General features: G+C 43.3%; 1 protein-coding gene across 5 annotated transcripts in view; it reads right to left on the bottom strand.

Moving 5' to 3' along the window:
• Positions 1-27,843, bottom strand: part of OSBPL3 (oxysterol binding protein like 3) — a 178,578-nt gene that overhangs the window by 91,747 nt on the left and 58,988 nt on the right. The window lies entirely within an intron of this gene.

A 27,843-nucleotide genomic window follows, 5' to 3' on the forward strand; every position in this document is an offset into this window, starting at 1 on the left:
ATCCTAGAGTAAGAGTTTCCCATAAACACAATCTCATTTAATCAACCGTTTGATGGGAGGGGATTAGCTCACTTTTCACAGTAAAGTGAACAAATCTTAAGCACACAGACATCTATCAGAAAAGAAACTGAGTCTCTGAGAAGTTACATAACTTGCCCAGCCATGCAGCTGCCAAGAGACTGAATTCAGGCTAGACCCCAGGGCTTTAACCTTGCTGTCGGAAGTGAGCGTGCTTTAATAGCCAGGTCTGGCGATACGCGCTACTGCCCAACTCTGCGACCTACAGAACTGAGGAGCTGACGGGAAAGACTCTGGAGGAAGCATGTCATACGCCAGCTTTGCAGAGGTACTGCCCCATCCCTTCCCCCAGCACAGTACCAATCTCTAAGATGGCAGCGTGTCTACAGTGGAGAAGGGGACAGACCAGGGCAGACACAGGGACACCCCTTACAAGTAGCTAGCTGGGTTGCCACCTGCCACCTGCCACTCTTCAGGGGTGAACCCCTTCATCCACAGCCCTGAGTTACGGGTGACAGACATGTTTGGTTTTGCCTTCAGCAGGCCAGCCTTTTATGTGACGCACTAAGTTCAAATAAACTGTACAATTTTCCCAGGTATGTTAACAACAATAAAAAAAAATTACATCCAATCCAAAAACAAATTTTTTAACACTTATTTATTTTTGAGAGACAGAGAGCAGAGCATGAGCAGGGGAGGGGGAGAGACAGAATCCGAAGCAGGCTCCAGGCTCTGAGCTGTTTGTTCGCAGAGCCCGACGCGGGGCTCCAATTTATGAACTGCGAGACTATGGCCTGAGCTGAAGTTGGACGCTCAACCGACTGAGCCACCCAGGCACCCCCAAGTAGTCTAATTTTAGAAGACGGATGTTACATAATTGTCTATCAGCTAGATATTATATCAAACCTTTCGTTAATTAAGTACATAATCTCCTGTGCCTTTCATTAACACCAAGTTCTTTAAAACTGAGTATACTAATAAGGACCTAGTGTTGTACGAAGTGATGAATCACTAAATTCTACACCTGAAACCAATATTACGCTGTCTGTTAACTAACTGGAATTTATTTATTTATTTTTTTTATGAAATTTATTGACAAATTGGTTTCCATACAACACCCAGTGCTCATCCCAAAAGGTGCCCTCCTCAATACCCATCACTCACCCTCTCCTCCCTCCCACCCCCCATCAACCCTCAGTTTGTTCTCAGTTTTTAACAGTCTCTTATGCTTTGGCTCTCTCCCATTCTAACCTCTTTTTTTTTTTTTTTCCTTCCCCTCCCCCATGGGTTCCTGATAAGTTTCTCAGGATCCACATAAGAGTGAAACCATATGGTATCTGTCTTTCTCTGTATGGCTTATTTCACTTAGCATCACACTCTCCAGTTCCATCCACGTTGCTACAAAAGGCCATATTTCATTTTTTCTCATTGCCACGTAGTATTCCATTGTGTATATAAACCACAATTTCTTTATCCATTCATCAGTTGATGGACATTTAGGCTCTTTCCATAATTTGGCTATTGTTGAGAGTGCTGCTATGAACATTGGGGTACAAGTGGCCCTATGCATCAGTACTCCTGTATCCCTTGGATAAATTCCTAGCAGTGCTATTGCTGGGTCATAGGGTAGGTCTGTTCTTAATTTTCTGAGGAACCTCCACACTGCTTTCCAGAGTGGCTGCACCAGTTTGCATTCCCACCAACAGTGCAAGAGGGTTCCCGTTTCTCCACATCCTCGCCAGCATCTATAGTCTCCTGATTTGTTCATTTTGGCCACTCTGACTGGCGTGAGGTGATACCTGAGTGTGGTTTTGAATTGTATTTCCCTGATAAGGAGCGACGCTGAACATCTTTTCATGTGCCTGTTGGCCATCCGGATGTCTTCTTTCGAGAAGTGTCTATTCACGTTTTCTGCCTATTTCTTCACTGGGTTATTTGTTTTTCGGGTGTGGAGTTTGGTGAGCTCTTTATAGATTTTGGATACTAGCCCTTTGTCCGATATGTCATTTGCGAATATCTTTTCCCATTCCGTTGGTTGCCTTTTAGTTTTGTTGGTTGTTTCCTTTGCTGTGCAGAAGCTTTTAATCTTCATAAGGTCCCAGTAATTCACTTTTGCTTTTAATTCCCTTGCCTTTGGGGATGTGTCGAGTAAGAAATTGCTACGGCTGAGGTCAGAGAGGTCTTTTCCTGCTTTCTCCTCTAAGGTTTTGATGGTTTCCTGTCTCACATTTAGGTCCTTTATCCATTTTGAGTTTATTTTTGTGAATGGTGTGAGAAAGTGGTCTAGTTTCAACCTTCTGCATGTTGCTGTCCAGTTCTCCCAGCACCATTTGTTAAAGAGGCTGTCTTTTTTCCATTGGATGTTCTTTCCTGCTTTGTCAAAGATGAGTTGGCCATACGTTTGTGGATCTAGTTCTAGGGTTTCTATTCTATTCCATTGGTCTATGTGTCTGTTTTTGTGCCAACTAACTGGAATTTAAATAAAAGCTTAAAAAAGTGAGTATGTTCGGGTGCCTGGGTGGCTCAGTCGGTTAAGCGTCTGACTTCGGCTCAGGTCGTGATCTCACAGTTCGCGGGTCTGAGCCCCACATCATCGGGCTCTGGGCTGACAGCCCAGAGCCTGGAGCCTGCTTCGGATTCTGTGTCTCCCTTTCTCTCTGCCCCTCCCCTGCTCATACTCTGTTGCTCTCTCAAAAGTAAATAAACATTAAAAAAAATTTTTTAGATGATTATGCTAAAGCCATCAACTACAACCAACACAATGAGAAATATCAACATCTCAGAAAATAAAGGTACTTGCAGCTGTAGAACTCAATTCCCATGTTGCTTTCATAGAAACCCCCCCAAATCTCTGTATTCATTATTTGTTAGATCCAACAATAACTAAAACTAAAACCAAACCAACCCCAGCTTCTTCATAAAGTTAGCTTTACTTGTGGGTCATGACTAATTGAAGTCAGAAGCCAGTGCAGTCAAGTTCAAAACTGCCAAGAAAGGCTGTACAGATATATTAATAGTTTGTTTAATAGCATGTTGGCTGTTGCTGTTTAAGAAAGAGAAGAGGAAAAAAAACATGACGGGAACCCCAAACGATGAACTCTGTGTGTTGGGGGTGGGGGTGGGGGTGCAGCCATTGCCATGACAACTGATTCCACAGTGGATTGGGAATACCAACCAAGGGTTTCTGTTTGTGTGTGACAGTATTCTTTTCGTGTTTTAAAAAGCTGAGGTTCTGACAGGGAGAGTGCAGGATGAGGGTTCTTGTATAACAGGTGCAGCAAGAACAGAAAGGAATCCTCAGGGAAAAAAGAGTCACAGGAATCCTGAAACTGCCAAATTAGAAACACAATAACCCTGTCCCAGAGTCAACTGATATATAGGGTCATCTTTATCTCTCAGCTCTGCTGCATTTCCCCTTGGAGGAGAGAGCTACCAGGGCCAGGGCTGTGAGCAGGCCAACCACCATACTCATTTAAGTCGGTAGTTAGAAGTAAGGCTTCTCCTCAAGTACAGAAACCCTTCGTGGTGCCTCCTTTTCTCCTTCAGAGAAATAAGAGGGTGGGACTCCAGCCCCTCCCACATCCATCCGGAGTGAGCCTGGGATTATCACCTGGGGAAATATGTCTTGTTTCATCAGCCAGAACCTTCCTGCCTCGCCTCATCAGAAATTCAGTTAAAATCACTAGTTAAAATTCAGTTCACTTATGGCTCAAAGGACAAAAGAGGTCAAATTCTGGGGAAAGGACATACTTAAAACACGGTAGGTCAAAGTGTGAGGGCAACAGAGGCCTGAGACTAAGGTGCCCTAGGAGCAAAGTGGTCATGGGGAATGAGGTTGTTATTGTGTCCCCCTAGGGGACCCCAAGGGCTGCCCCGGGTCATCGGAGGGAAAACCTTGATGGGAGTCCCAATACAGAGGACCTTAACAAAGAGGGGTCACACTGAAGGTTGGTGTCTTCTACTCCAATTAGCTGACTTCACGGTGCTGACCTAGCAAAATGGGGAGGACAAAGCCTTTAGGGGCGACAGATATAGGCCAGGGGCTGCTGATTCAGGGGTGTATGGATGATGAGGCGGGTACAAAAGAGCTTTGGTGCTTCCATCTCTCCATGACCCTTCTGTGGAAAACCTCTACCTGAAGGGGTCTGTATAAAATATAATAGTTTCCCTGCTCACACGCTGTGAACATGCTGTGAAGGATAATAATTTATTTCCTCCCTTATTTTTTTTTACTGAGGCATAACTTACACATAGGAAAGTGAACAAATCTTAACCACGCAGACAGCTCTATGAAATTTTACAAATTTACAATTTGCAAATACTGAAATAATCACCACCCAGATCAAGAAATAGGATGTGTGCAGGGGCGCCTGGGTGGCTCAGTCCGACTTCAGCTCAGGTCACAATCTCCAGGTTCATGAGTTCCAGTCCCCGCATCGGGTTCCATACTGACAGTGCAGAGCCCGCTTGGGATTCTCATTCTCTCTCTCTCTCTCTCTCTCTCTCTCTCTCTCTCTGTCTCCCACTTGCACGCATTCTCTTTCAAAATAAATAAACTTAAAAAAAAAAAGAATGTCTGCAACCTCCTCAGAAGTTTCCTTCATCGCTTGGGCATTGATCTGACAAGTTGGGGGTGGGGGGAAGGGGGCCTATCCTCCTGCTGAATGCTTAGTACCTGACCTCTCTGGCAAGTACCTGTCTGTGCCCCAGGGACGGGCAGCTGGGGCTTCTGTCTAATCCCCAGGGAGAGACTGCTGGGACTTCCCGAACTTACAGTAACAGCTTGTATGACTGCTCATACAACTGTGATGCATTACAGATTTTAGTTTGGGACCTGCTTTCATTTCAACAAACCACCTGTTGCCAAATCCAACAGGTGTGAAAAGCTCAATGTGCTTAGGTCAATTTTAAAAATGTCCTTTGTGTGCTTCTGAGATGAGCTAGGTCCTCTCTCACCATTGCTCCTCACCTTAGGAGCAGAGGGGTCAGGCCCAGGTGAAAATGGCGTTCCAACTAAAAGTCCAGTGGGCATGAGACACGCAAGCATGGGGCTTCCATTAGGGAAAACAGAATTCTGATTTCCACCAAGAATGGGGAAGAATAAATGATCATGGCACTGCCATGCCTTTTGGCAACAAGGCTGATTTTAAGATTTATTTTGGCCATTTTCCCATAAAAAAGAATACATGGTTTAGGAAAAAATGCAAAGGAGACGTACACAGCAAGATGTACGTGCCTTGGAAGCAGCCAGACCTAGGTTTGAATCGGTGCTCCCTTATTATAAACTGTGCACCCTGACAGATGTAGTAACCTCTCTGATCTTTAGGGTTTTTATGGAGGAAATGGGGCATCGTGAGGATTAAATGAAAAATGAGGACGAGGTGTCTGGTGTGGACAGAATAGATACTCCACAGATGTTAGTTCCGTTTCCTCCTCTCCTGGCTCCCTGAAAGTGGCATATACAATACCAAATTAGATCCTATACTTTTCTTGCAACCAAATAAATAAGTACAAACAAATAAGGACTCTATGGAATTTTAAAACATATTAACATTTCCCCAAATCCGTAACACAAATGTGAACAGATTTTGAAATCAACAAAGCAGCATGCTTACTTTGAACAAGACATAAATGCAAAAAGATAAAAGCCACATTATTAAAAAAAAAAAAAGAAAGAAAGAAAGAAAGAAAGAAAGCCACATTATTCATCATTGGCCTTCCAAGAAACCAACTTAATATTAACTAGTGGGTTTGAAACAGTGGCGTATAACACAGCTATTTTTTATTCTATTAGGCCTGGGGTCTGCACTCACACACTTGGTCATGTTTGGCTGGGAAACAGGTTTTGCTTCCATCCTTGAAAACAACTCGCATGAAGACCAGAGGGCATATAGTTCTAGTTAACTTAAAATTTCCCGGTAAAATATATCGAAAAATTATCTCCGGAATTAACACCAGAAAAATACATACTGGAATATCCATTTCTGATCTTCTGGTCTTCTTTGGTAAAAGAAAATTATTCAAATCCTGGGTGTTCAAATCCAAATTATCCAAATCCTTAGAAATGATGCCCACTGAAACACCTTGATTTTCAAGATGTTACATGATCAACAGTAGGGCTTTGGTTATTTGGCTCTAAAATCCAAAAATTGATCAGAGGTTTCTGGAAGTGGGTTCTAACCACAATGCCCTCAAATAGCTGATCCCGGACCTCTGTGTTTAATGCCGGCCAATCTGACTACCTGGATAGCTGGCCTGATGCTGGGATACTGCTGACTATCCCTGGGGGAGGGATGAGTACCGAGGCTCACGAGACAACCTCATCTCCAAAGAAGTCTGTCCTAGAGGGTTTTTCATGTAGAGTTGAAATCTGTCTCAGTAGGACACATTGTTCCTAGACCTGCCGTCTGCCATGACAGAGGACGAGATGAATAATTTCTTTTTCATCAACACCTGCATTGGAACCAGCACCATCCCTATCCTATCCAGCAAACCTTTTCCTCTCCAGAGCACACAGTCACATTTTCATCCGCCATTTTGTATGTCAGATCATTATGATCAGACATCCAATTCTGATTAGACTTCAGTTTGTCTGTGCTTCCCCAAAAATGGTGCTCAGATCTCACAACAAGCTCCAGGTGTGGTCTGGCTCAGAGTAGGAGAGAGGGGAACACTCGCCTCCCTTGCCATGTGCACACAGCAACTGTGACCCAATGCCTCAGTTTGTCTTAGCTTTGGGGATACCTATACCTCTTCCTGGCACTTGCTGTCTTGACAGTGTTCTCCAGGACTCTGAAGTGATAGGGACTGTGGAGAAGCTGGGCTTTTCTTTCTGAACAAGACTCCCTCCTTTAGCTGAAATTCAGGACTTGACTATTCTTTTTTATTATCATCTATCCTTATATTAGTTTTGACCCATGATTCCAGCCTGTCAAGACATTTCTGGGACCAGTCGCCATTCAGTGTATTTGGCCGGCTTTTCCTCTGTGGAAGCATTCACAGACTGCATAGGCATGTGAATTCTGTCTTCCATCTAATAAATTATACCGGAAGACTTACTAAGAAGAGCATGAAGGGCATTGAAATCCTCTCCATAGCTTGATGTTAATTTATCCCTTAATTCACACTTCTGGGTTCAAATGTGCCAACCCACTCTAACCCCCTAACGGTATGGTCACATCCAATTTCTCAAAGTGTCCAGATCCATCTTCTTCTAAGTCTCCTGGATTCTCGTTTAAAATGCAGACTTTGGAAGCTCTACTTTGGATGGATCAAATCAGAGTATCTGGGGATGGGCCTGCTAACCTATATAAGTAACACATTCCTCATGGGATTCTGTGCATGACACAGCCAGTAGTCTTTAACCCTTCTTATTTTACCGAGCCAATCTTTCTGTTTGTGTGTCTGTGATAAGCAGAGTGGATAGGAAGCCCAAAATCCCTTTTATTATTCTAGACCTGCGGTTTTCAAAAAGTGGTCCTCAGATCAGCACCATCACATGGGCTTCTCAGAAATGCAAATCCTCACACCCTATCAAAGACCTGCAGGGTCAGGAGCTAAGGGTGGGACCCGGTAACCCATTCTTAGTAAGTTTTCTAGGCGATTTTGATACACAAGTTTAAGAACCACTGTCCTAGGTTAATTTGCTACCCATGGCATAGATCCTTGAGGCCTCTGGTATCTATTTGTCAGGAGACTGGAATGGACCCTGAGCTCTCCTCTGAGGAAGATTCTGTCCTGTTGCTTAACTATTCCTTTAAACCAGAGATGGCAAATGCCAGATACATGTGCTTCCAGTCCCCATTCCCATGCTTACTCACCATGGCAAATTTTCTTAAACAACCCTTCAAGAAACTTAAAGAAGAGAATGGGCCAGATAGATCCTATCCTGCTGAGGCCCACATGGGCATGATGGGGTACGTGGAGGCCCCTGCATTCTTTTCTCACGATTAGGAGCCTTCATTTCATGAGACACTAACTGCCGTCTGATCACAAAAGTCACCATATACTGATCTGTCCTTGATCCTCAACACAAAATATCTACACTCGAGGCTCTTGCCAGATATCATAACCTCAAATGCTGTATTGTCCAGACTCTATAGACCCGTGGATCTCAACTCTGACTACACATTAGAATTATATGGGGAGCTTTTAAAAATGTTAATGACCAGGCCCTATCCATGATCTAGTATGGTGGGGCTAGACTTTAAAAGTCCTAAAACCTCCACAGGTGTCTCTGATGCAGATCCAGAATTGAGAGGCATGAGTGCTGATCCAAAAAGCTAACACAGTGTGTGCACATAGCTCATGCCAGATCATCACATAGAGGAGTTGGTCAAACGGCACTGCCTCATCTCGGAAGAACTTCTTTGCCAGCAGTGCCCTCTGGGCTATGCCCTTGGCCTACAATGAGAGAGGTCAAATATACAAAAACGAACAATCCACCCTATGATCTTAGGAAGCTTTATGGAATAGTGTGATAATTAAAGCCACAAGCTCTGGATTCAAACTGCCTGGGTCCCCAACCATCCGTATTAAGTGGCTTTCAGCAAATTTTGAGCCTCTCTATGTCATCAGTGTTCCATGTGACAAATGGAAATAATGAAAGGATTGCCCCAAAGGGGCTGTTTAGGTGATTAGAGGAACTTAGTGTACAGAAACACATGAAAGGTGATGGCCAGTGTATGAACGATGTTGTTGTTAGTCTTGTGCACAACATCACAGCGGCTGCTTTTCTCTTAGCATCAGAAAAATAAAAAGGATATTTATAAATATCCATATTCTGTGGGGCACCTGGGTGGCTCAGTCGGTTGAACATTCAACTTCAGTTCAGGTCATGATCTCACAGTTCGTGGGTTCCAGCCCCGCGTCTGGCTCCATGCTGACAGCTCAGAGCCTGGAGCCACCTTTGGATTCTGTGTCTCCCTCTCTCTCTGCCCCTCCCCCACTCACATTCTGTCTCTGTCTCTCAAAAAATAAAGCATTTTTTAAAAATTTATAAATATCCAAATTCCTATCCCCCTAACGTTAATAGGTCTCCATCCTTATTTATACAGTATTTTATTTTTATACCTACCATTTTCCTGGCTTTTAAAAAAATTATCTAATAATATCGTAGCATACATTTCTTTCTCCAGCTGGCTTATTTTCACTTACAGTCATTACACCTGCACACACTCTAGTTCATTCCTGTAACACGGTTTCATGGTATGAGTCTCCTTGTTGAACTTACTCTTCCTTCGGGTTGTCTCTTTGCTCTTAGAAACAGTGCCGCGGGGTCCACCCCTTGTGAGGGTGTGGTGTGATTTTCTAGAAGAGAGAGGACCTTCACAAGAAAATTTCCAGGTCGTGGTGCCACTTCTAAATGACAGGCGTGTTCTCCGCTTTTGGACCCTGGGAACTTATGTACGAGAACATACCCCTCTTTTTCTGGGGTAGCAGGACAGACAGAGTCAGGTTAGTGGCACGCTGCTGCTGAACGACGGTGGCCAAGAAGGGCATTTCTGTGCCTGGCTTACCTTATTGTCACTGTGTTCTAATTCTCTCAACCTCCCACTATTTGCCTGGGTAGTGTGTGTATTCTTGGGAACCACTTCAAGTACTTTATGAAATAAGACAATATTTATATTTAATTTTTATTTTAAGCTAGAAAGTTACACAAGCTGCTGTTGGCAAGATGTCCTGATAGTGGGCAGTTTTCTACTCAGCTCTCTAGGATGCCTCCGTGTTGTCTTTCGGGGGAGCTGCAGGCCTCAGCCTGACAGTCCAATTGCCTCGAGATGCTTGGAACAAGTGAGCGGGGAGGGAGGGAAAGACACACAATAACCCCCAGCTCACAGGATTGGAAAGGAGCGTATCAAAGGTACCCGCTGGTGAAGAAAGGGAAGAGGACAATTGGGGGAGATCCTGGTGGCCACGGCTGCTCACGCTAGCCTTTCCAAAGTGTACAGATGGATGACTCAAAGCTGGCAGGGCTTCTAGGACAGAGCACTTACACACAGATATGGGGAAGGAGGTAAAGGTACCTGCCAAACGATTATTATGAAAAGTCCATGTCCTACAACCTAGATGAATCCCGTCCCTACACCTAGATGAATCCCCTCCCAAAAGAGGAGCTTTTGACTCAGACCTTAGTTTTCTGCCTGATTCACAGGGATCAGGAGAGTGGCTTTTACTGCTGGCATGATTTCATGAGGCTGTGTCCTCCTCCCCAGCTACCACATTCTCACTATTTTGCCTCCCAGGTGGTCCCGAGGTGGTAGATCACATGTATTAGTCCGTCCCAAGCCTCCCAGAACAAGTTCCTGAGCTCAGAATGACCTTCCCCCAATCCCCACTTATCAACTGGCAGAAAGATCTATCATATCTGTGAGGTTTTTAATTTTTGATTCATTTTTATGATCCAGTAACCAAACCACAAGGGGAAACTAGAATAATTCAGGATGACTTGTCTTACGTAAACCCAAACTGACTCCTTTTTTAAACATAAAACGTTCACCTGATTAGGAATACTACATTAAAGAATTCTGCCATGGATGGACAGAACTCATCTGTATGCAGTTGGGATTCTGACCCCTGGGTGCTTGTGGGAGGATCCTACAGGGTGGTACCATGTCCTTAGCATGCTTTAATCATAAATGTAGGGGTAGGACCTGGGCAGCAGTGGTTTGGTAAGAGTTCCCCAGGAGATTCCAATGTGCAGCCAGGATTGAGGACCACTGCTCTGGAGTTTCCAGAAATTTCCTCTCTTTCTAATGATCTTGACAGCATCTACCCATTTTTAGGCTTCTGATACCTATCGCAATCCTTTTCATCTGACACTACTTACTCTCAGAGGTTCAAGAAGACCAAAGTAATTCAGTTTTGGTTTTGGTCTGAACTGGCATCCAGAACCTGTTTCACAGGGCTAGGTACCTATTTCCTATTCCTTCACCTGTCTTGGTTTTCAATTTCCTCTTCTCTATGTGTATTCAGTTCTTTTCATAGTACTTCTCCTTTTGAAAATAGAGGTAGGGGGAAAAAAGTGGAATTGGAACAATTCTTTTCACTCACGATGTTCTGCAAAGAGCAAGTTTCCACACTCAGAACCTTACTTTTATTTGTTCATCTGGCTCTGGATATACGTTTTGTAGCTTTTAACCACTTTTTGAAAGCCTCAGCTATTTCCTGACGTTAGTTCTGCAGACCTTATTCTAGCATGCTCGCGTAACACTCTTAGTTCGTTCCTCTTAGCTTTCAAGTGTGGCTCCCTGGCTCCTGTTTTTCTCTCCAGGCACATAGGCATTGACTCAAGTTTGGTCCTTCATCCACTTTCTTCTGTGAGCTTTAGTTCTTAATCATCTCACCCATGCCCCTGACTTTAGTAAGGCAGCTGTCTACCCACTCTGCTATCTTCACCCTCCTCCAGACCACAGCCTGGTGGATGGCCCCTGGGTTTGTCACTGGAACCTGAAGCCTACTGCTTACTTCGAGAGCAAACTCATCCATCCTTCATGCTGATACCTGGGCTGAGTTCCCAGAAATCCAAATACCTCAACCCTTGCATTATTTTCTCAGTCTTAAAAATTAAACAATCATCAAAACAAGTCAAGAGTTTATCAGAAATTAGTGGAATGAGGGGCGCCTGGGTGGCTCAGTCGGTTAAGCATCCGGCTTCAGCTCAGGTCATGATCTCGTGGTCTGTGAGTTCGAGCCCCGCATCAGGCTCTGTACTGACAGCTCAGAGCCTGGAGCCTGTTTCAGATTCTGTGTCTCCCTCTCTCTGACCCTCCCCTGTTCATGCTCTGTCTCTCCCTGTCTCAGAAAAAAAAAAAAAAAAAAAAAAAAGTTAAAAAAAAATTTAGAAAGAAATTTGTGGAATGAAACTTCCAGTGCTTTTATCAGCACATTCGGCAGCCCCTCTAGACTTACAGTCTCTGGGGAGAAAGCATCATCTGTCTAGTAATCCATAATATCGGTCCTACTACAACAACATTTCTGTGGCTTTTTTCTCTCTTACCCAGAAATTCACCTTTAAGGTCTGGATTTTCATTCGTCTACTTCTTTAAAGCAAAATATTCCCTTCTAGAATCATAGGTTAGCCATGAGAACCACCCTCACCTTCTTGATGAGATGAATCAGACCATCTTATCTATGTCCAAATTTTAATGTTTCCCGTTTATTTTGCTTAGTCCTCATAGGCTGCACAGAGGCCGATAATACACAACCACCCTGCTTCCCAGGTGTGTTTATGAATTGCTAAAGTTCTCCTCTGTTACCGCACTCCCCCTTTGCTATGCCTATTGTTCTCCATCCAATCAAGTTTTAATGTTTTTTCCATGCCATTAAATTTCAGTTGAACTCTATTGATCAGGATGGCAAGTCTCTTGCCAAACATGCTCATTCTCAAAGATGCCATGAGGCTTCCCCATAAACCAAATCTGTCTGTCAACACCACCTGTGCTATGGTTATTTGTCCACTTTCTATATCCTCTTCCAACTCACGGGCTACCTTCCTCTGAAAGGTAGAAATACCACATGGCCCCCTCGAGACCTTCAGTTTCCTACCATGACATTACAGCACTAGACATTCATTTGAATTTTTGACAGTTTAGTGTATTTTTAACCAAACCAGTGAACAGGGGTGATAGTTGGTACATCTATGTGGTCAGGTTATTATGCATCACTTGGGTTACTGCTCACTGGTATCCATTCTCTCTTTGTTTACTAAGAGAACTTTCAAGCTGTACTTGGCCACAGGGTCATCTGAATAGAAGCTACATTTCCGGCCGTCCTTGCAGCTTGGTGAGGGCTTATGACTAAGTTCTTCCAATGAGGTACCATGGAAGCTGTGCTAACAAGAGATGTGCACACGCTCTCTGCCCTTTCCCCATTTCTGAGGGCTGAGACACGGTGACAACTAGACCCAGAAAATGAAAGTCATTGGTGGAGGATGGTAGTGTCACTGTGCCAGCTCAGGAATAACCATATCCGGACAGTTACATGAGAGAAATAAACTTCCATCTTGTCAAAAACCACTGAATTTGGGGATCTCTCGGTTACGGTGGTTTAGTGCCAATAACGTATGCCATCATTATGTCAATGATGTAGCATACCTAAAAATTAGGAATCTTGGTCACCTCTGTACCCATCAACAGAAAGGTACCAACCAGCCATTCCCTGGTCAGCTTCCTGGGCCAGAAACAGGGGCCCCTGAAACACCGGCAGTGAGAATCCTCACAGTTTGACAAAGTAAAGAAAGCTATTGTTTTCCAGTTCTAGGGGTATCTTCTCCTGGAACAACCCCATATTCTTGGGCTTTCGGGCAGAGATCCACTCCCCCAAGCGTTTTTTCTTTCTCCAGCTGGACACCCCGCTTCACGTTGTATGTGCCACTCACCCACGAGGTCCCGAGAGCCGCTCTAGAACAAGATGTTCTGTGTGGAGAAGGTGGAGTCCACAGGTCAACCCCTCCATGCCTGAATGGCACAATCAGAAATGGTCTGTGCTCCCTCCTCCTACAGTGTGCCCACTCTTACTTGGCATGCCACATCTCAAAGAGAAGAAACACTTATGGATGCATGTGGGCTAATAAAGTTACAGTGAAAATGCAAGAAGCCAAAGGAGAATGGCTACACTGATGAAAATCCAACTCAGTACATGTCTATAAAGTACATACTGAACATCCACAGCTGTACTAACCCCGAAATGATGGAAACTGAGTGACTGCAGCTGAATGCAAGGAGGAAACCACTCTGATCAAAGAGATAAGATGTGTGTAGATGAAACAAATGAGAACCCAGTTCAGGGCGGGATATCAAGTCGGTGTTGTGGGCAGTCACTGGTGAACAGCTCAGTGGGGTTGGAGTTGTGAGCAAAAGCTTGAAAGAGATGGCCTGCAGGGAGCAAAATGGGAATAGGACCCGACCAGGTAGAGGGGAAGGTGGAGGCGGAGAGGACACCTCATGTAATAGTGCTCAAGCCCGGCTGCATGATGGAATCACCCGGGGGAGTTTCTACAAAATACCAGTGTCACCCCACTCAAACCAATTCATGCAGGCTCTCTGGGATGAGGTCTCGGCCCAGGCGAAGGCGTCTGAAAAGCTCCCGAGGTGATCCTGATGCACGGTGAGGGTGGAGAACCACTGCCCTAAATCTTGCATCCAGAAATGATAGAAAGATTTACTCCACAGAACTGCCTTCCTTTATTTTGGCACTAAATTTCATTTTAGTATCTAACGCCAGACCTACGTCTACTGCATCTAATTTATAGCAAATTAAAATGCAAAACAGGATGTGACTTAGCAGTTTGAAGGGTAAGAAGAGAGAGCGCCACCCAAGAACTTAAAATAACATCTGGTGGTTTGAATTTTATCAGTGGGTGTTGTTATCCATCCTTAACTGACAACTGCCGGGGGAAGCGGGGTAGAGTTTTAACAATTGGCAACCACAAGCTGCGTTTCAGTATTTATCTAAAAAGACGATCAACTGAGTCAGTGTGAAATGTGAATACACATTTTAAAAACTTCTCTATCTCCTTTAAAAATCTACTAATTGTCTTTTCAGAAATGTAAACATGAAGCTAAACGTAAACATGAATAATGCTCCAGAAGCACTAGCCGAACCGACTCAAATGACAAGAAACTAAATACCTAGTGGCTGGTGTATCAGATGTGCACATTTGATGTCCCTTTGTCGGCCTGACTAAAAATAACGCTAGGATGGAGAATCTAAGCTTTAAAAAAAATTCTATGAAACGAATTTCTCGATATACAGTTTGGGGGGGTCCTTCCAGAACTGCTATAAAATAAACAATGCCTTGTAAGAGGCTCGAAAGAAAGCAAGAAATCACTAAATTAGTGAATGCAGGCAGGGAGAAAAAGGGACATAGGAAATTTTTACACACTCCTAGGGGAAGGACTGTTGCAAGAAAATGAATGTGCAACACATTTAAATTGTGCAAGCTGAACAAAATTACAAGGAGAACTGGATGGAAAAGGCAGAGAGAACAGATTTTTAAAAACTGGGGTGGATATCAGGAGACTAGAGCTAAAAAGGGAAGAAAAACGTAAAAGCACCTCTGTAACTAATGCTGACAATGCCACGGTTATTTTTTCTCTCCAGTAGTGCACAGACCAGAGGCTATTTGAAGGCAGTGTCTTATTCTTTTTTGGTTTTATCTTCTAAATTGCCTACAACTGGACAGAACCTGGCACGTGGCAGGTTATTTATCAAATTGATGGCCTGTGGGTCCCCTCCCCCATTACATTAGCCACTAGGAGGTTTTTACTGAAATTTATTTTAATCTCAATACTGGAAAAAGATACAAGTATCCCCATTTATCAGACGTAAGAATGTGGGGTGCCTGGGTGGCTCAGTCGGTTAAGCGTCTGACTTCAGTTCAGATCATGATCTCACGGTTCATGGGTTTCAGCCCTGTGTTGGGCTCTGTGCCGATAGCTGAGAGTCTGCAGCCTGCTTTGGATTCTGTGTCTCCCTCTCTCTCTGTCTCTCTCTTTCTCTCTCAAAAATAAATTTTAAAAAAAATTGAAAAAAAAACTTTTTTAATAAAAATTAAAAAAAAATAAGGCTGAATGGATCCTGTTTAGAAGCTTGTATCTTATGAAGGCACTACGAAAGAGTAGTACGTAATAGAAATTACAAGAAAACCTAAGTCAGAATGTGAGGTGTAAATAATGTATCTAAACTCTAGCTGAATTCCATTAAATTAATGTTAGAAATGATTGTCAGCGGCCAGGATCCTGCTCTTCATCCTGAATTCCCTTGTGTTGTGCAGGGAGGTTAGCACACTGAAGGTGTTTCAATACCCTACTTTGTATTCAGATAGCATCTCTCATCAAAGAAGTCCCACTGCTATGCAAATAGCAATCCCCCACCAAAGGCAGGGCAGCTCCAGCACCCAGCAATGACAATCATCTCCTGAAAAGGAGAAGTGCCCCAGTTTCTAGACACAGGTCAGATCTCAAGCCTTATTTATGGCTCAGAGAGAGCTGATGCCAATTCTGATTCATCATTACCAGGTGTGGAAGACATATTTTTCAAAGATTACAACACAAACATACATTTCATCTCCAAAGATTCCTTACAAAGTAACACTGACACCACTCCATTGATTTCTGGGGTCTATGTTCCCTTCCCTTGAACCTCAGTGGGCTTGTCATTATGGCTGAAGTGACACTATGTGACTTCCAAGGTTACGTTAGAAATGGTAACACATGGGGCGCCTGGGTGGCTCAGTTGGTTCAACATCTGACACTTGATTTCAGTCCAGGTCATGATCCCAGGGTTGTGGGATCAAGCCCCATGTCAGGCTCTGTGAGGAACATAGAGCCTGCTTAAGATTCTCTCCCTCTTGGGCGCCTGGAAGGCTCAGTCGGTTAAGTGCCCAACTTTAGCTCAGGTCATGATTTCATGGTTCATGGGTTTGAGCCCCTCATCGGGCTCTGTGTTGACAGCTCAGAGCCTGGATCTCACTTCGGATTCTGTGCCTTCCCTCTCTCTATTCCCCTCCCCTACTCATGCTCTGTCTCTGTCTCTCAAAAATGAATAAATGTTAAAAAAAAAAAAGATTCTCTCCCTCTCTCTCTGTCTCTCTCTCCCTGTGCCCCTCTCTGCCTGCTCACACATGCTCACTTGCTTGCTCTCTCTCAAATGAAAGAAAGAAAGAAAGAAAGAAAGAAAGAAAGGTTAACACAGCTTCCACTTGATGATGTGTCTCTCTTGGGATGCTCACTCTACAACTTAGCCATCGTGACATAAGGAAGCCCAGACTAACACTTGGAGAGGTCCATTTTGAAAAGAAGTGAGGCCACACTCCCACAGCAGCTAACAGCCACCACTAACTCTGAGGCATGTGAGTGAGTCTTCAGAGGTTCCTACCCCCTGCCTTCTCACCATGCCAACCGACAGTGAGTGGAGTGGGATCCAACCTCCCTCCGTCCCGCCCTCACAAATCCTGTTCATATTGCAGGTTTGAGGGCTAAATGTCAATGTTTTAACCCACCAAGTCTTGGGGTCGTTTGTCACATGGCATCAGATGACTGTAACACTAGGTGGGAACCCCTGGCAGACTCCCCTCCAGGTGGGAAGCATGAGAACATGGGGTCAAAAGACAGTTCAATCAGTGGTTATGTCTCCTTCTTCTGACCCTCAGGCCAGCAGGCTCCTCCTACCAGGGCATCCTGCTCCTGTCGTGTAGGTCACCTTTTAGCACAAACCTTAAAATTTCTCACATACACTTGGGCATTTATCAACTGCTTAAGCAGTGAGTGGCTGGGAGTAAACTCTCAGCTTGCAAATGAGCCACACAGAAATTCTTACTGAGGTCATAGGGTCAGCATGGGCATATTAGGACAGAACCCAGGGCTGTACTCTCCATCAAGAGCATACATCCAGAGACTAAGAGGAAAGTGAAGTAAAAGTCCTAAGCAGATACGTTTAAATATTTCTAAAGAGCGGTTTTATTGTTAAATTAGAGAGTCAAAATCCCAAGAACCATTGAATCCTTTGGTAAGAACACTGACTAGAACTAAGAACTCTTGGGCCTTGGCCAGAGAGTTGTCCAGCTGACCCTTCGGAGCAACGATCTAATCTGGGCCACACACAGGGTTCCCAGAGGGCACCAGCGAGGCAGTAAGAACACCGCCTCACCATCTGAGCTGGAGCATATGAATGACTGAAAGCAGAGGGAGGGAGGAAAAAAACCCAGAAGACCAACTCATAGGGGCTATAATGAGCCCCGGATGATCATGAAATCATGATCAGCATATAAACCGAAGCTATCCAATAGAACTTTTAGGTGCTGTCTGATACCACAGTCTCTTCCCCACATGTGGCGGTTGAGCACTTAAAATGTGGCCAGTGCAACTAAGACACTGAGTTTTAAATTTTATTTAACTTTAAATAATTTAAACTCACATAGTCCCATGTGGCTGGTAGCTGCCATGTCAGAAACACAGCTTTACCACACCATTCTGAGCGGCTGATTTTTCTCTCCACTTTCCTTTGGCACAGGATGAGAGAACACCTCGGGACGTCTGGCTCCTGAAATCCTCCAGATGTGTGCTCACCCATACCAACTAGAAAAAGTCAATGGCTGCTGTACAGCTGAATCACCATAAAGGATGATGGCCAAAATTTAAATGTTGTAACTCATCTGGGAAATTTTCCTTCCCATCCTCTCCATCGTTTGGAGAGAATGAATTAAAAGGTGAGATGGGCTATTAGTTTTCTACATAAGATCAGTGGGGAATTTTAGTAAGAAGCCCAACTTTAACAGGTACTTCAAACTATGCCAGTACAGAGATGAGCTTCTTTAAAAAGATCAGATCCTCAGGGCGCCTGGGTGGCTCAGTGGGTTAAGCATCTGACTTTGGCTCAGGTCATGATCTCGCGGTTCATGAGTTCGAGCCCCGTGTTGGGCTCTGTGCTGACAGCTCAGAGCCTGGAGCCTGCTTTGGATTCTGTGTCTCCCCCTCTCTCTGCCCCTCACCCACTCATACTCTGTCTCTCTCTCTCTCAAAAATAAACAAACATTACAAACATCAGATCTTGGGGCGCCTGGGTGGCGCAGTCGGTTAAGCGTCCGACTTCAGCCAGGTCACGATCTCGCGGTCCGTGAGTTCGAGCCCCGCGTCGGGCTCTGGGCTGATGGCTCGGAGCCTGGAGCCTGTTTCCGATTCTGTGTCTCCCTCTCTCTCTGCCCCTCCCCCGTTCATGCTCTGTCTCTCTCTGTCCAAAGTTGTAAAAAGTTCACATGTCATTTAGGAATGGCTTATAACGGCTGCTTAGTTGTAAGGCAATAGTCGGTGATAGGAAAAAATCATATTTTGGAACAACAACAACAAAAACAGTTAATTCACACAATTATCAGACACCCATTTTTTTGGTAGATAAAAATATTTACCACTTGCTACTATCTTCAGAAGGCATCAAAATCCACTCTCCACCAGCCAGGTGCCTTTTCACAGAGTGGGGAGTGAACGTGAGAAGCCTTTTAAGAGTGGTCCTGCACAAATGACGAGGTCCTAGAAACAGTTCCACAAAGCTGTCCAGCAGTTACCATCTGGCCTGCAGGAAAGCTGTAAATGTGGCAAGCAAATAGGAAATTCACCAAGAAAACAGCCAGTCTCCCAACAGTCAAGGGCTTTTATAATCTGATGTCTAATTTACCAACTTAAACTTCTTTCAGCCACTGCCCAGTATAATCACCACCATTTCAGGCAAGCAGACATTCCTAAAAGTTCGCAATTCATGACAGGCATATTCTCACAAATTGCAAGAAGACTGTAAATCAGCACTACCTCTTCAGAAGACAATGTGGCCACAGCAAGGTTGTCCTTCAAAAATAAAGGCAATAGGCAACAGTTTCCAAAAACAACTCAGAAAATATGGCATCCACAGGCCCTTCCCCCACCCCCCCAAAAAGAAAAACCTTAATGACAATGAAGCCCACCAAATGTTAAATTACCAAGAACGACAAAGTCACGGAGAAAAGACCAATGGTTAACAGTGCACTGATTAGGATTAAAGAAGCAGGGGAATAACCAGGGGAATTAAAGCTAGTGAGTGTTAAAAGTATAAATCCTGAGGCACCTGGGTAGCTCAGGCAGTTAAGTGTCCGACTCCAGCTCAGGTCATGATCTCACGGTTCATGAGTTTGAGTCCCACATAGGGCTCTGTGCTGATGGCTCAGAGCCTGGAGCCTGCTTCGGATTCTGTGTCTCCCTCTCTCTCTGCCCCTCCCCTGCTCATGCTTTGTCTCTCTCTCTCTCTCTCTCTCTCTCTCTCTCTCTCTCTCTCAAAAATAAATAAACATTAAAAGAAATATTTTAAAAAGTATAAATCCTAACAAGATTAAAAATAAAACAAGTGACAGACACCTGAAATCAGGGAGGGACGCCAGGCAAAAGTGTCAGATTGTTTATTATATTGCCATAGTGTGTGCAACTCATTGGACTCCCAAGCTGTTGGAGGTGTTCGTCTTTCTTCTGAACTAACAGAACTAACCCTCTTCAGATAAAGGATAACTTTTCAGAAGATTGGCAATTTATTTTCCTTTTGTTAAATGTAAGCAAGATCAACTAGAATAGTTTTCCTGTATAACTGTTTAGTTGGACCTCAGTCTTACACAATTATTTCTGCCCATTGTTGATCTATCCATCCCCCTCTGTCCATCTCTCTCACTCTATGCATAGAGGCAAGCCTGAAATCAACGTCAACACTGGTTATTTTCTGGTTGAGATTTTTTGGGTAATGTTTTAATTTCTCCTTCGTATTTTTGTTTTGTTTTGGTTGATTTTTAAAAATAACGAACACGTATCGGGGATATAAAAATGAAACAACAATTACTTTTCTGATTTGCATGGTCCATTTTCCCCAAACAGTCACCGGATCCATGCTTCTCTTATTTCCCCAATACTCGCCAACCTCAGATTTGGACTCGAATACCCTCAGCAGTCCTTCATCTCTGATCCTTCTTTCTTTCTGGTTATGTCTCTGTTGTTTGAAAAACATTCTGCTCCTGGACAGCGAACTTGCCTGTGTCATACCCTGCCTCCACCGTCATCAAGGAGGGCAAGGCAGAAACCCCCAAGAATGTAGATGAGAAAAAACAGTGGTGCTTAGGTCTTTTCACTAGAGGTCTGACTGGAAACCGTTGACACTGGAAATCTCATCTGGGCTGCTGTGCCACCACAAGGGTGACATACCAACCCACAGGATTTACCAGAAGTGAAGGTAGCTATACCACTAAGTCCTCTTCTAACCTCTATCTCTTTCTCTTTCTCCCTCTCTCTCTCCGCTCTTCCCCACCCCCTCTCTTTTAAAGACAGTTAAATAAATAAGCCCCCATCAGACTTGGAAGCAAGAAGGAAGGGTGGGTGTTTGGGTGGAGGGAGGGAAGGTAGAAGGGGAGGATCCGAGTCGCCTGCATCCACATTGGTGACTGGATACAGTCTGCTCTACCCCAGAACTCCGGGAAGGCATCCAGTCGTAACAAGCTGGGTCTGACAACCCAGAGCAAGGTGGCTGTCCATGCTTTGTTTATGCCATAGAAGTCAGTGGCCTTGTTCCCTAAGGGTCCTCTTTCCCCTGCATCTTCCTGTCCTTTACCTTAAGGGGTATGGATCAGAGCAAAAAAGCTGCAGAAATTAAATTTGACAAATTCATCAGATCAGGGATTAATAGGCACTACCTAAACCAAGCTATGCATGTAACAGATTAAAAATAAATAAATATTTAGATCCTGGAAGGTAAGGTATTTTATAAATTTTATGTACATATATATGGGTTTCAGGAGTTTGATTAGAGCTCCTAGTTTAAAAGCTGACTTTTTTGGACAGGCTTCTTAGTAACACAACGGACACAATCAGCTTCTACGTATACCAACAGTCATGACTCCCTAGAAACAGGAACTCAAAAAGAGTATAAAATCAGAGTTCATGTCTAAAAAATTAAGGTGTTACCCTGGATCATAATTATTCAAAATGTGCTCTGCTAAATACCAGACCCACAGGATTCTCTGTGGAGAGAAAAATAAGTCCCCCCACACCAGTCACCTTGGGAACTGCTGCTCCTACCTTCCCTCTTGAAGACACAGTGTAATATATGTGGGCACATTAAAGGCTCTGACAAGTCCTGCAGTTAAAACAAATACCAAATCTGTTAAACAATTTTGTTGAACCTATTCCAAACCTATTTGACCATGGAATGTCTTCTTTGAGGTGACACTTAAGATATTCCCTCAGCGTGGCGATCCTGTCTAGCTTTAAAACTCAGTTATCCTCTGAGTCCATGAAATGATCTGAACCTTTACCTTTAAAGGTTGGTCTATCCATCATGCAGATAATAGCTTAACATGCACAGACACCATTTCTTGGTTACAATTCAGGCTCACAACAGCCAGTAAATAACATTTAGATATTCTTTGCTTATAATTTCATGTCTAGACTTGGTCTAGAGAAACCACAAGAAACCATGACAATCATATAAAAAACAAAAGCAAGTCTCAGAACTGAGGACACGGTTCCCTATTTGACCCAATCTTCCCCTAAAAGCCCTTCCCTTGTCTCCCATTATCACATACCTTCCCCCAAACCCAACTTCCCAACTCCCGTTCCCCTATTGCTTTCTCAAATTTATACTCGGGACTCAGTCCTTTCAACTTCAGTCTGAAATTGCCCCGAAGAGGAGACATCTGAATGGGAAGTATGGCATCATTTGGAGAAAAGAAGTAGCACTCCAGAGAAAGGTACTGTAAATTGACTGGACAAATTGCTAAAAGAAATCTTGTGGAAATTATCTCAGAAAGTAAGCACTTATGCAACTGTTATGCAGGCTCACTTAAAAACAAACACATCTCCAGGGGCGCCTGGGTGGCGCAGTCGGTTGAGCGTCCGACTTCAGCCAGGTCACGATCTCGCGGTCCGGGAGTTCGAGCCCCGCGTCGGGCTCTGGGCTGATGATGGCTCAGAGCCTGGAGCCTGTTTCCGATTCTGTGTCTCCCTCTCTCTCTGCCCCTCCCCCGTTCATGCTCTGTCTCTCTCTGTCCCAAAAATAAATAAACGTTGAAAAAAAAAAAAATTAAAAAAAAAAAAAACACATCTCCAGTAATCTGCACTGTATTTACCCAAATAAAGAAGAAAATGGGATCAACACTTAGTATTTACTTAACAAATGTTTACTGAGCACTTACTATTGGTCAGGGACAATTCTAGACGGGGATCAAACAGTAAACAAAGCCTGAAACACTGTACTACAAACAATCCTACAGACCAGACTAGAAAACTTAACCATATGATAACCTTGGGGAAAACAGTTTCTAAACTGAAGAAGGCTGATTTTAAGGAAGACCTTAAAACCATCTCATAAGGCACAAAGAAAATTTTCTGGCATCCATGAGAAGGGAACGGGAAAGGCAATACATACTTATTTTGGACCTTTTATTTCCCAGACACCATGCTAGATGCTTTTACATATGTTTAGGATGTTTAATTCTCAGAATGCTGCCTTGACTTAGGCTTTAAGCTTCATCCTTACAGTTAAGAAACCGAGACAAAGCTAGTGGTCAAACTTTTGCAACATGCCCGGTTCCAAATCCATACATTTCATACGTGGATAGTGAGACTCAACCAGAAACAGAATTCAAAGCTGCTTCAAAGCAACATTTCTCATAGCACTTTAAGATGGCAGAGAAAAGATGTATCAAAACGTGTGATGTAAAAGAGTGGACATCAACATCGTATCAAGAAATAATCTTCACAAATCTGTAGGAATCACAGTTTCCAATTTTAAAACTTACTGCAAAGCTACAGGAATCCAGCCAGTATTCAGTGACTTAAAGGGAGGCATACAGATGTAGGGAACAGGATTGAGAATGCAGAAATTAAACCCACAACGTGGTCAATTCATTTGGAACAAAGGTGACAAGACAACTTAATGGGCAAAGAACAGTCTTTTCTACAAATGGTGCTGGAAAAAGAGTGGATATTCTCATGTAAAAGTGGATATTCACAATGTCATACCATATAAAAAAATTTACTCAAAATAAAGACCTAAATGTAAAAGCTCAAACTCTAAAATCTTTTAAAGAAAACACAGGGATAAACTTTCCTGACCTTAAATTAGGTCATGCCCTATTAGCTATGACACCTAAAGCAAAAGCAATAAAAGAAAAAAGTAGTAAGTTGGACTTTATCAAAATTAAAACCCTTTACGCTTCAAAGGATAACATCAACAGAATGAAGACACAATCCAAGGATGGGAGAAAATATTTGCAAATCATATACCTGAGACAGGTCTAGTATCCAGAAAACATAAAGAGTTCTTACAACTCAACAGTGAAAAAGCAACCCAATTTTTTTTTAAACAGGCAAAGGACCTGAAGAGATACTTCTCCAAAGAAAACAACACAAATGGTCAATAAGCACATGAAAAAACCCCTCAACCTCATTAATCATGAGAGAAATGCAAATAAAAGCTACAAAAAAATACCACTTCACACCCTTTAGGATGGCTGCGATAATAAATAAAGAAACCAACAAGCCCACGGGCATGTCAGCAAGGATGTAGAGAAATTGGTGGGGATGTATACATTGGGAAACTGTCTGAGGGTTCCTCAAAATGTTAAACACGGTTACCATACGAGGCAGCAATTCCACGCCCAGGTATATACCCAAGGGACTTGAAAACATATGTCCACAGAAAAACTTATGCAAGAATGTTCACAGCAGCCTAATTCATAAACATTAAAAAGTAGAAAATCCACGGGGTGCCTGGGTGGCTCAGTCGGTTAAACGTCTGACTTCAGCTCAGGTCATGATCTCACAGCTCGTCAGTTCAGGCCCCACGTTGGGCTCTGTGCTGACAGCTCAGAGACTGGAGCCTGCTTCAGATTCTGTCTTCCTTTCTCTCTGTCCCTTCCCCGTTTGTGCTGTTTCTCTCTCTTTCAAAAATAAATAAACATTAAAAAAATTTTTTTAAATAAAAAAAACTTTAAAAAAAGCGGAAAATCCTATGTCTTAGCAACTACTGAATGGATAAACAAAAAGTGGAATATCTATATGTTATGTGTTGAATGTGTTGTCATCCCAAAATTCATAAATTGAAGCCTAATCCCCAATATGATGGTTATTTGGAGGTGAGGCCATTGTAAGCTAATTAGACCATGAGGGTGGAGCCTTCATGAACGAGATTAGTACCCTTCTAAAAAAAAAAAAAAACAACAACAACAAAAAAAGAAACCTTGCTTCTCTCTGCTCTCAGCCACATAAAACTATAGGAAGACCATAACCATCTACAAGCCAGGAAGGGGGCTCTCATCAGACACTGGATCTGCCGGTACCTTGACCTTGGATTTCCCAGACTCCAAAACTGTAAGAAAGCAATGCCTACTTGCTATTGAAGCCAACGAGTTTACAAGTCATTTGTTAGAGGAGCCCAAACTGACTAAGATACCATATAATGGAATATTATTCAGCTATAAAAAAGAATAAAACATTGAGGCATGCTACAACATGGATGAGCTTTGAAAACATGCTAAGTGAAGGGAGATTAAAAAAAAAAAAAAGGCCACATATCATAGGACTCCATTTACATGAAATGTCAGAATAAGCAAATCTACAGAGACAGAAAGTAGATCAGTGGTCTGAAGGTGGGCAAATGGGGAAGAACAGAATTTCTTTTGGGTGACAAAAATGTACCAGAATTAGATGATGGTGATGGTCACACAATCTTGTGAATTTACTTAAAAAAAAAAAAAAAAACAAAAAAACAAAAAAACAAAAAAAAAACACTGACTTATACACTTTAGAGGGGTAAATTTTTTGGTATATGAATTGTATATCGATAAAATAATCCCCCCTCCTAAAAATAACCTTTGAATGAAACAGAACCAGACACTCAGTTATCCATCTCTCCACAACAACCACTGGCACGAGGTAAATCCACTTTTGCTGAGTCAGATATGTGACACTGGGATCTAGTCCTAAGACCCAAAAAAGAACTATTCTGTATTCTGAAAGAGACGACGCTTCGGTGGGAAGTTTTACGAACCCCCTGCCGTGACTGCTGTAAAGCAGGATATTCAATTACAAACACATGAGCAATGTTAATATCAACATGGGAGCCTATCGCTTCAGATCAGTCTACATGAGGCCTCTGAATCTAGATGCTCTAGTGAATGCACTGGAAAGGAGAGAATGAAAGAGCTAAGTCAAAGGTCAAAGTCAACTCCAACACATGGAGACACCATTACAAATGACAAGAGTGGCCCACCCTGCATGCCTCATTAGTCATCCTACGAATCATGAACAGATCACGGACACGCCACTTCAAGTGAGAGGTTGCTGACAAGCATACCCAGAAGTGAAACACAGGGTCTTCCCTCCAAGATCTCGAAGCCGTTCTTCTCTGGAAGGCAGTACCAGCCTCTCCCACCAAGGGCCTATTTACAAGCAATCAGGGGTCTAACGAAAACCCTCACCGAATGATTAAAAGCCAAATCTGGATATGGTATTACTTTCAAGCTCTGAAACGGTTGATCTTTGATCTGTATGCCTGCTTTACATTTAGCAATGACTCAGACCCACGTCATAAAAAAAAAAAAGAAAAAAGTTTACTATGACTTTAATTCTCAGAAATACCGCCATGTAGGTTAAAATAGATAACGTGTACACACATAGTCACATGAGCCAACCCATCACCAGTCAAAAGAACGCGGAGCTAATGAAAAGCCTGAATCTCATTGTCTACAGTAAAAGAGCAGGATAAAACTGAGCAAGCACAAGTAATTCCAACTTTTGAGAGGTTATGTTCTGAAAGGCAGTTATAACTCAGCTGTTTGAAACTCAAAGCATTTTTCCCTAGAAAGCTGTTAGCTTGTGATCATATACTCAGGCTAGCCTAGAGAGACCTATGCAATGCACTTATAGTAGAGAGACGACGGCACTTCTTATAGGGAGGGAAATGCCTTCCAGGTTCAACTCCAGAATGCAGTTCAGCAGCAGCACCCCAACCGCAGCATCCAGAAATAGGGTGGGAATGCTCTGGTCCCATCACTCCCCAGATGTTCCAAACTGGTGGACAAATACAAGACACAGTCCACAGTGGGAACCCCTTCTTACTCCCATGCAGACACAAGAGTCCTTCACAAGGACCTCTAAGGCTGGGAGAGTCTGTGGTTCTTTGCTCCTCTCCCAAAGTTCTAATTTCAGTAAATGTCTGCTTATCCTCCGGAAACGAAAGCAAACCAAAGAATTCACAGTGCAAGGTTTTTTTCAACCTTTGTTGAACTTCAACATTCATATAGCAAGTCGTATTGCTGAATTTTAAAAAATACACGTTTTAGGGGCGCCTGGGTGGTTGTCGGTTGAGCGTCTGACTTTGGCTCAGGTCATGATCTCACGGTCCGTGAGTTTGAGCCCCACGTCGGGCTCTGTGCTGACAGCTCAGAGCCTGGAGCCTGTTTCGGATTCTGTGTCTCCCTCTCTCTGACCCTCCCCCGTTCATGCTCTGTCTCTCTCTGTCTCAAAAATAAATAAACGTTAAAAAAATTTTTTTAAATAAATAAAAATAATAAAAAGAAAAATACATGTTTTAGAGAAGATACACGAAAAGTGGTGGATTTCAGCAACTTCTCCAATGTTTCCACGGTCACTGTAGATTCGCTTTTCATCACTCCTGTATCCTGCACCTAGTAGAGAGGCTGCACATAGCAAACACCACAAGGACACCCATGGAATCTGTACTTTTAACATCATCAGTATTGTACATGTCATTTACTTTTAAAATACCTAGCGTTTGTACACTGTGACAGGGACTGACAGGATTGGCCTAGCCTCAGAAGAGATACCACTTCGGTGAAAAATAGATAATAATGATTACAAAATAATAACTGGCCACAAATGCTATAGTGTCTGGACTGTGTCACAAAGAATTCCAGGGGCGCCTGGGTGGCTCAGTCAGTTAAGTGTCCGACTCTTGATTTTGGCTCAGGTCATGATCTTGCAGTTGTGAGACTGAGCTCCATGTCGAGCTCTGCATGGACAGCATGGAGCTTGCTAGGGATTCTCTCTCTCCCTCTCTCTCTCTGCCCCTCCCCCTGCTCACTCATGCACATTTTCTCTCTCTCTCTCTCTCTCTCTCTCTCTCTCTCTCTCTCTGTCTCTCTCTCTCTCTCAAAATTAAAAAAAAAAAAATTCCAACAGGAAGCAGTGAGATACACTGGGGGAAGCACAAACTTGGGTGGTAGAAAGGCAGGCTTGACCTCACCACGGCATGACTTTGAAAGAGCTCCCTCTTTGTGCCCCAAGTTCCTCAACCACAGAA

The sequence above is a fragment of the Prionailurus viverrinus genome, chromosome A2 (genome assembly GCF_022837055.1).
Source record: "Prionailurus viverrinus isolate Anna chromosome A2, UM_Priviv_1.0, whole genome shotgun sequence".
Lineage (NCBI taxonomy): Eukaryota > Metazoa > Chordata > Mammalia > Carnivora > Felidae > Prionailurus > Prionailurus viverrinus.